Source organism: Thalassophryne amazonica, chromosome 6 (genome assembly GCF_902500255.1).
Source record: "Thalassophryne amazonica chromosome 6, fThaAma1.1, whole genome shotgun sequence".
NCBI lineage: Eukaryota > Metazoa > Chordata > Actinopteri > Batrachoidiformes > Batrachoididae > Thalassophryne > Thalassophryne amazonica.
In genome coordinates, this window is record NC_047108.1 from 69,498,793 (window position 1) to 69,509,548 (window position 10,756).

Here is a 10,756-nt window from a genome sequence, read left to right on the forward strand (position 1 = left end):
ATGCATTATTGTAACAACATTATTACTTTGCAGTGCCATATTATTGCAGCATTATTACACAATGTATAGTTACTATGTTATTACACCACAATGCAGTATTATTATAGGATTATTACACAGTATTATCATATTACAGTATTATTACACCATATTTCAGCATTATTACACCATAATGCAGTATTATTACAGCATTATTACACCATAATGCAGCATTACTACATCATTATTACACTACAATGCAGCATTATTACATCATTTTTATACCTCATTGCAATATTATTATTACATTGACTGTGTGTCTAATCTTTGTACAGCAGAGTTTTTCTGAAATTATTATTCAATCAATAAAATGTTGTTTTGCAAAATCTTTTTTTTGTTGTTGTCTTATTTAGAGCAGCATTTTGTTTTTGGTATTTGAATACATAAGATGAATTAAACATGAAAATATACTAACTTGCCTCAATTTGATCATGGGTTAAGGGTGTATTATCACTTTTTTAATGTATGTGTGAACAGATTGTAATCTCACCCAAACAATGAGCAATTTGCCGACCTCGGTTGCTTTTAACAGCCTGTATACCGTTCTTACTGTCAAGGAATCAGGCAGGCTGTTCACAGGAACATGCACTGTTTATTGTGCTTGCAAGTGTCTTGCCCTGTACAGTCCAGCCAGGGTGCCTTAACTGAGAGAGTGGTGACATGACAAGTAAAAAAAAAAAAAAAAAAAACAGTCACGTGGCTTGTGGTGCCATCTTGGGTTCAAAATAGTGTTGGCTGTTAATGTGTCTGCATGGAAATCCAGCTATTTGATTTATTTATTTGCTGAAAATGCCGGGTTGTTGTTCATTTGGAGGCACAAATAGACACAGATAGACACAACCAGATTTTCACTCACATCAGATAAAATATCCCATCTGATCACAATGTATTTCCATTAAAATCCCAGAGCAGTCTGGATGTGCAGAGTAACAGAGGTACAAATTAAAGCTCAGCGCTCTGACACTCGCCAATTTGAGGAAAGTGAGACTGGAGTCATTTCTATGATTAAAAGTCTGACCGTTTATTTTCTTCACACGTGTTCGGACTTGGATCCGGAGCCTGGACACGCACCTGTTAAATCAGACACAAAAGGCTATGATTTGACACTTTTCTGCTTTCACTCTTTCATATTTTAATAGTTTTTGCAGTGCACACGCTGATTACAAATGGATCAGAAAATCAGCAACTTTACAACACCGAGTGGAAAAAGAGGAAATTGTTCAGCTTACCGTTGAATTGGAGGTGATCATTGTAGAAAGAAAAGCTTGTTGAGGGTCAAATTAGTCCAGAATAAAGCATAATCCAGAGACGGAGAACTTTAAAACTGTCATGCACATCTTTGCATGACATGGAGTTACAGAGCTGCAGAAGCATGAAATCAGGCTTTAAATTCATTAAATAAAGCATCATAAATTGTAAATTTATGTCAATTTGATAGCTTAACTATTTTTTATATTTATTTTGATAGCACCTGTACCTGGATGTGTTGCTGTATGTGGTTAAATGATTTGAAAAAATCATCAAAAAAACATTAAGGTTCATTCAGTAGTTCAGTGCAGTTGGAACCAAAATGACCCCATGATCTGAGTTGATGCCACTCTCTCTAATCAAGGCACTCTAGGGCACTTGCATGTACCTCAGAGTGAGGACTTATCAAAACGTCCATTATTACAAGCCTGTGCACCTACTTGCCTCATGTCAGCACAACACATACAAGCACACATATCACCAACCTGGTCTCACGGCAAGTCGTGATTCAGCAGCACGAAATATACATTAATCTATTGGTCCGTGATATTGTGATGAAAAGCGCCTCATTTTCATCAAGGCAGCACGAATTCATTCTAATTCATTCCGTGATGGCTGCACGAAATTAAAAGTGAAGCGAATCTGAAGTGAATCTAAACAAGGAATCTGCATTAACGTGCAAAATAACCCCTGAAATACTATAATATGCATCAACAAACCAAACAATGACACCACACATACATGACCATTAAAACCAGACCATTTTTAAAAAAAACTGATCACATACAACACAGTGCTAACAATTAATAATAGTTTATATATATTAGCCCTTACCTTAAAGGACATGTTGCACATTTTTTTACATTCCCAGTTAGCAAGACAACATAAAAGTACTCGTGATTGTAAGTCAGTCCGTGCACATGCGCTAATAATTTGTGGTCGAAGATGTATTTTATTGGTAATTATTTCTCTCACTCTGAGCGTTAGCAGGTGCATTTCCTTCTTTTCGTCTCTGTTTAATGGCTTAGTCTGCAATTCTCTGCATTTCTTTGTAAATGTGACATACGTTTTAGTAAAAGCCAAAACATCCCGATGACTGACAGAGTGAAACAAACCTGCTACATCCGGTAACAAAGCTTCTCTGCTTTCATTCGAAAGTGATGGCTCGGATTTACAGATACAGACAGGAAACAACACACTTCACCCCAGAACTCTTAACTTTTTCACAGTCTGTTGGATTTTGGAACCTGTGGTGATGCTGCTGTTTGTATGACAGGATGATGTTCATTGCTGCTGTGTACATGGACGTGGGACATCTCCATGATGCAGTTTTTCACAGGCTGCCTGGACACAAAGATGTATTTCTTACATTGGATAAAGTCAGAATACAAAGAATTTGCATGGAAATGTCTAATCAGATTCTTTGTGACCCCCAAGCAGAAAGTTCACTTTGCAGGAGGAGACCCATTGTGTTGGAGGTTGTGCGGGAGCCGGGATGCTAATCACTGGCATATATTTTGGGAATGTCCAGCAATTTTAAGTTTTTGGTTTGAGATACACAAAATATTAGAAAACATGTTCCATATAAAAAATACCATTTCATTTCAAAACACTTATTATGGGAGAAGTTAACTTTCTCACAGGCCAATTCAACAAATACTTATTTGGTGTTTTGATTTCTGCCGGCAAGAAAACTATCACCCGACACTGGCTACATCCCGACCCCCCCACAATAGAGGAATGGATGGATATTGTTAATGAAATTTATATAATGGAAAAGATTACTTTCTCACTCCGTCTACAAATGAATAAATTCACAAGGTCATGGTCAAAATGGGTCTCCTATGTACGAAAGGTATAGGCACATCCTACAGACTTAATGAATTAAATCATCTTTTCCTTCTCTGCCCTTTAACATCATTGGCTAATTTCCATTGGTTTAAAAAGGATTGTTTGGTCTTGTATGTACTATATACATATCTCAAAATGAAACAATATAACTGTATACGTCCCTACAAAATAATCCACTTCCTGTTGTTAGCCCATACATCCCCTTTTAATTTATTGTTCATTAATTTATTGTTCATTAGGTAGTACTTATTATTATTATTGCCCCCCTTTTTTCCCCCCTCTCTCTCTCTTTCTTGGTCTTGTCCTTTTACAAACATAAAATACATGTTGCAGTTTTGTTCTCAGCACTTTATTATACATTACACAGTAATAGTATTTTTACTAACAGCAAGGTTTTTTTATGCTGTTTTTTTTTTTCTTTTCCTTTTATTCCTTTCTCTGGATGACCAATATTGGCTGTGTAATGTGATCTGTGAATAATAATAAAGAATAAATGTAAAAAAAAAAAAAGTCAGAATACAAAATGGACTTTTTTTCTGTATAATGTGCCACAATCGTGAGAACTTGAGATGAAGTCAGAGCTGCGCGATCCATGCCTGAGGACATAGTGGACCTAGACATGTTCTCTGACTGGTGATCATGCACGTACTGCATGCAGTGTTGCCAGATAGGAAATATGCAACTATTGTACCAAAACCTCAAAATTATTGTATTTTGGGAGAAATTATCGTACACAAACAAAATGCATACAACGTAGCTATTTTAGTGTTTTTTTATTTCCAAAGAATTTTATGTCACATTTTTAAACAGTAATTCACAATATCCCTATAGTAATGGGGAAACTATGGCACAAAAACAATGCAAATGCACAAGCAAATGCACTACCAGACTAGAAAGATTTTTTTTTTTTTTCTGTGAAGGGACACAAACGTGTTAATTACCAGACTAGCTGCTAGGCTCAAAAGTTGTGTGTGTGTGTAGTGATGGTGACAGGGGTGGGCTAAGCTACGTATGTGCGCATGTGCAGCCAAAACAGTCTACATTACAGGTCAGTTATCTCGGGCCCAGGGAGGGAGGGGCAGGGCCAAGAATTGGGAACTCATTACTTTGTATGGAGAGGGGATGGGCTTTCAAATGACTTTGTCCCGGGCCGGCCAAAGCTAGCAGCAGCCCTGTGTGTGGTGTGTCTTTGATGCCACCTGAGTGCAACGCCTGCGAAATGATTCTTGGGTGTCAGAGAGAGATGCGTGCTTGGGCAACCAACTGAAATTATCGTACATTTTGGATTTTTTCCCATTATTGATCGTACAGAGGGCAAAACTATCGTACAAATACAATAATTATCGTACATCTGGCAACACTGTGCATGCACAAGGGCTTCCTTGATGGTGTGGACTTTACATTTGTAAATCATTACAAATGGGTGAGTGGCAGGTTCATTTTTTCCCTTTTGTTTTGTCTTCAGTGGAGCTGGTATGAGTTTTATTTTTATTTTACTGTCTTTGAGAGAGTCTGTCGGAATTTGAATCTGGAATGTGGAAAGCTATTTTACTGCCCAGCTCTCAGCTGTTTACCCCCACTGTGAACATGAATGTGGAATGTCTCCATGTAATTTTCATAGGCTGCATGATGACACAGATGTATTTTTTTTGGTTTTAAACACTTACAGTACTTAAAAGCGTTTTGTTTTCATTTTAACAGGCTGCGTTTATGACTAATCTTCTCACAGTTGCTGCTTTTCTCGTGACTGTATCAAAATTAACAGTTATCACTTAAAAACAACTCATTATAACACAACATCATACTTATGTAAACTTTGCAATTAATCTGTGGCTCAGTTCTTAATGTTTGTAGATACATTCCATTCAAGTGCATACTGGAACATTTGTAAAAGCTACGTCACCGCTGTTGGATACACTCAAGTACTCACGAGTACTTTGTTTTCAGAAGTCTCCTTCGCTGTTTGCTGTGAATGCCGTACACTTTCAAACCAGTCACAGAAGTGCACAAAGTAATCCTGGAGGATCATCAGATGGTCACTAACAGCCTAAATCTTAATTGTTATGATTTTGGTGCGACATGTCCTTTAAAACAGAAGCGACCACACAGGGACTGGGATCAGCTTACTTTGCTGTTGGCCCAGACCTGATTTAATCCAAGATGTGATGAACGGTGCTGGGTTGAATCTCTCTAAAGGAGGTCCAAGATCCACAAAAAGATGCAATGAGAGGCTGTTTTCACACAGTCTATTGCAGGTCTTGCTGTCAATGTCATTGACGGCAGAAAATCCCCTCTCACACACTGATTACATCTCTGTTAATCCACTCTTCTGATAAATGCGTACCAGTTACCTTTTCAGAAAGCAGAAAAGTTTTTGTATCTCTGCAAATTGTGCATCCCAACTGTCCATTCTTTACTAACAGCCAGGTGTTGCGGGACTTCCATTCAATCCACTGCTGTCTGGTCCAGTTAGCCAAAGGGAAAGGCAGGTGGAGTACCCATCATCAGCGGCCTCTGAGCCCTCATCAATTCGATTTCCACCTTCTGTTAGCTCATCCTGCATGCTGACTCCAAGTCTAGCTGTTGGCGGGTTTTCCGCGGCAGCAGTCCTGATCGGTGCAGCCGTGGTGTTGGTTGTTCTCAAGCTAGCATCTGCTGAAGAGCTCGCCTCTTGCTGCTCCTCAGAATCATTGTTCAATTTCTTTGTAAATCCAAAATTTGTGAAGTTTCTCTGTTTTCTTTTAAATATGGTAACTGCAAAACATGCAGCCAGGATAATGATCCAAAACAGATCTCTTTTTTTTGTTTTTTTTATTTCCAATGTCTGATTTAAAGTAACATTTAAGCCCGCACACTTCCTTTGGGATTAATAAAGTTCTTCTTATTCTTAAGTGAAATGGTGATAAATCACTTTCATGTGTAAATCATACATTAAAAATTAGCCTGATTTTACACATGATCCATGATTGTGACAATAAAATAAAACCAAAACACAAGACAAAATGGAAATGCATGGGGGAAAACAGCAGAATTGTCCCTTGCACACCGTGCTTTTCACAGATTTGAGCATGTTCAACCTGAGCACAGGTGACAGAGGTGAAAGGGTCTGGAGACGCCATGGAGAACATTATGCTGCCTGCAACGTCATTCAGCATAACTGGTTTGGTAGTGAGTCGGTGATGGTCTGGAGAGGCATCTCCCTGGAATCATGCACAGATGTCTACAGGCTAGATAACGGCACCCTGACTGCTATTAGGCATTTGGATGAAAGCTTTGGACCCATTGTCAGACCCTATGCTGGTGCATTGGCTCCTACATCTCATTAGGAGCATGCCCCAATGCTGTCAGTCAGGCATACAAGCACACGGGGGTCAAACAAATGAACCATTTTGAGTTGGTGCAATGAAATTTTGGCAAAATGGACATGCCCATTGCATCATTTTTTTCATTTTGATTTTTGGGGTGTCTTTGAATTCAGCACTCTGCAGGTTGACAATTTTCATTTCCATCAACTAATGTGGCATCCTTGTGTTCCTAACACATTATAGACCATGGGGCATTCCACAGAAATATGAAATTTCGTTTCACCCATTACTGAACAAAGATCTGACTCTTGTATCCTCTGATTAATGGTACAAATGTGCCAGAATGCCATTTTTCTGGAAATATTACCTGCACATTAATTAGTAACAGCTGTTTCAAATCTACAGTCTTTGTTTTAATATGACTGTAGTTCTTAACCCTATAACGCCAAGTGTATCATATTTGATACAGGATTTTCTGAGATGTCTGCTTCATCAGTGTGATATTTTCACCCCAAAAAAACCCATCGTATACAATGAGATACTTGTAGTGCACAGACAAACCACCAGAAAAGACATGGGGCTTAGCTTGAAAGAGGCTTAGAAATGAAGTTTCTTTTGACATATGAGTGAACAACCTGAAAACACTTATTCCTAGGTAATTTAGGGGTGCTAAATTCAAAAATGATGTTTTCTTGGTCATACACTCAACAAAAATATAAACGCAACACTTTTGGCTTTGCTCCCATTTTGTATGAGATAAACTCAAAGATCTAAAACTTTTTCCACATACACAATATCACCATTTCCCTCAAATATTATTCACAAACCAGTCTAAATCTGTGATAGTGAGCACTTCTCCTTTGCTGAGATAATCCATCCCACCTCACAGGTGTGCCATATCAAGATACTGATTTGACACCATGATTAGTGCACAGGTGTGCCTTAGACTGCCCACAATAAAAGGCCACTCTGAAAGGTGCAGTTTTATCACACAGCACAATGCCAGAGATGTCGCAAGATTTGAGGGAGCGTGCAATTGGCATGCTGACAGCAGGAATGTCAACCAGAGCTGTTGCTCGTGTATTGAATGTTCATTTCTCTACCGTAAGCCGTCTCCAAAGGCGTTTCAGAGAATTTGGCAGTACATCCAACCAGCCTCACAACCGCAGACCACGTGTAACCACACCAGCCCAGGACCTCCACATCCAGCATGTTCACCTCCAAGATCGTCTGAGACCAGCCACTCGGACAGCTGCTGAAACAATCGGTTTGCATAACCAAAGAATTTCTGCACAAACTGTCAGAAACCGTCTCAGGGAAGCTCATCTGCATGCTCGTCGTCCTCATCGGGGTCTCGACCTGACTCCAGTTCGTCGTCGTAACCGACTTGAGTGGGCAAATGCTCACATTCGCTGGTGTTTGGCACGCTGGAGAGGTGTTCTCTTCACGGATGAATCGCGGTTCACACTGTTCAGGGCAGATGGCAGACAGCGTGTGTGGCGTCGTGTGGGTGAGCAGTTTTCTGATGTCAGTGTTGTGGATCGAGTGGCCCATGGTGGTGGTGGGGTTATGGTATGGGCAGGCATCTGTTATGGACGAAGAACACAGGTGCATTTTATTGATGGCATTTTGAATGCACAGAGATACCGTGACGAGATCCTGAGGCCCATTGTTGTGCCATACATCCAAGAACATCACCTCCTGTTGCAGCAGGATAATGCACGGCCCCATGTTGCAAGGATCTGTACACAATTCTTGGAAGCTGAAAATGTCCCAGTTCTTGCATGGCCGGCATGCTCACCGGACATGTCACCCATTGAGCACGTTTGGGATGCTCTGGACCGGCGTATACGACAGCATGTACCAGTTCCTGCCAATATCCAGCAACTTCGCACTGCTATTGAAGAGGAGTGGACCAACATTCCACAGGCCACAATTGACAACCTGATCAACTCTATGCAAAGGAGATGTGTTGCACTGCATGAGGCAAATGGTGGTCACACCAGATACTGACTGGTATCCCCCCCAATAAAACAAAACTGCACCTTTCAGAGTTGCCTTTTATTGTGGGCAGTCTAAGGCACACCTGTGCACTAATCATGGTGTCTAATCAGCATCTTGATATGGCACACCTGTGAGGTGGGATGGATTATCTCAGCAAAGGAGAAGTGCTCACTATCACAGATTTAGACTGGTTTGTGAACAATATTTGAGGGAAATGGTGATATTGTGTATGTGGAAAAAGTTTTAGATCTTTGAGTTCATCTCATACAAAATGGGAGCAAAACCAAAAGTGTTGCGTTTATATTTTTGTTGAGTGTAAATGTGCACATTAACCCGTCTCACCCCAAAACGTACAATATAAGAGCAAAACACTAAAAATTGTTTAATTGTGGGGAAAAATGAGCAAACAACCTGAAAATAGGTATCCTTGGGTATTTTGGGGGTGCTCAATTCAAAAATGATGTTTTCTAGGTCACACAATACTGATATGCATCATGCCATGCCACTCAATTAATTAATCTATTAATTAGTGCATGCCAGAATTATACCTATTATACGTATACCTTGCATACGTATAATACGTATATTGTGGGATTCACTTAATAGACATGATACTTAAAAGAGTTAATACACGTACCAAATTTATTTTAAGGAAATATTCAAATTTCTTTAATTGAGTGATTTGGTACTTTAAATATCATTAATGTATTTTTTTCTCGCTATTTCAGTTTGAATTTAAAGTTCTCGTGCACCATACACATGTACTTTCCAGGCATGTAAAGGGTTAATGTGAAATATGTTTTTTTTTTCAGGAAAGAGTACGATATCACTTTCTTTGGATATTCCAAAATTTTCATGAAAAATCATGCACAATTTCATGCTGCACACATTTATCCAATTTTTAAGAATTTTGCTCTTATAGTGCAAGTTTTGGTTCGTGGAGGGTTAATATCCAGTTTTATGACCCATCATTTTTCCCTCAAACATCATTTTTGAATTGAGCACCCCCAAAATACCCAAGGATACCTATTTTCAGGTTGTTTGCTCATTTCCCCCCACAATTAATTTTTAGTGTTTTGCTCTTATATTGTACGTTTTGGTTCGTGGAGGGTTAATATCCAGTTTTATGACCCAGAAAACATCATTTTTGAATTGAGCACCCCCAAAATACCCAAGGATACCTATTTTCAGGTTGTTTGCTCATTTCCCTCCCACAATTAATTTTTAGTGTTTTGCTCTTATATTGTACGTTTTGGTTCGTGGAGGGTTAATATCCAGTTTTATGACCCAGAAAACATCATTTTTGAATTGAGCACCCCTAAATTACCTAGGAATAAGTGTTTTCAGGTTGTTCGCTCATATGTCAAATGATTTCTAAGCCTCTTTCAAGCTAAGCCCCATGGTCTATTACCCATTATATACGAGGGCTGTCAATAAAGTAACGGTCCTTTTTATTTTTTTCAAAAACTATATGGATTTCATTCATATGTTTTTACGTCAGACATGCTTGAACCCTCGTGCGCATGCGTGAGTTTTTCCATGCCTGTCGGTGACGTCATTCGCCTGTGAGCACTCCTTGTGGGAGGAGTCGTCCAGCCCCTCGTCGGAATTCCTTTGTCTGAGAAGTTGCTGAGAGACTGGCGCGTTGTTTGATCAAAATTTTTTCTAAACCTGTGAGACACATCGAAGTGGACACGGTTCGAAAAATTAAGCTGATTTTCAGTGAAAATTTTAACAGCTGATGAGAGATTTTGAGGTGATTCTGTCGCTTTAAGGACTTTTCACGGTGCGAGACGTCGCGCTGCGCTCTCAGGCGGCGTCATCAGCCTGTTCAAGCTGAAAACCTCCACATTTCAGGCTCTATTGATCCAGGACGTCGTGAGAGAACAGAGAAGTTTCAGAAGAAGTCGGTTTCAGCATTTTATCCGGATATTCCACTGTTAAAGGAGATTTTTTTAATGAAAGACGTGCGGACGGATCCGCGCATCGGGACGCAGCCGACGCGGTGCGGCGGCACAGGAAAAACACCTCTGTGTTGATAACCATTTGTAAAATCCAGGTGGCTTTTGATGGCTTTCAGTGGAGTGAGTATATGAGAAATTGTTTAACAGGCAGGACATGTTCCAACTTGTCCTTAAGGCTTTCAACAGAGGTGTTTTTCCTGTGGCGGAGCGTCGCGGCGGCTGCGTCCCGACGCGCGGACCCGTCCGCACGTCTTTCATTAAAAAAATCTCCTTTAACAGTGGAATATCCGGATAAAATGCTGAAACCGACTTCTTCTGAAACTTCTCTGTTCTCTCACGACGTCC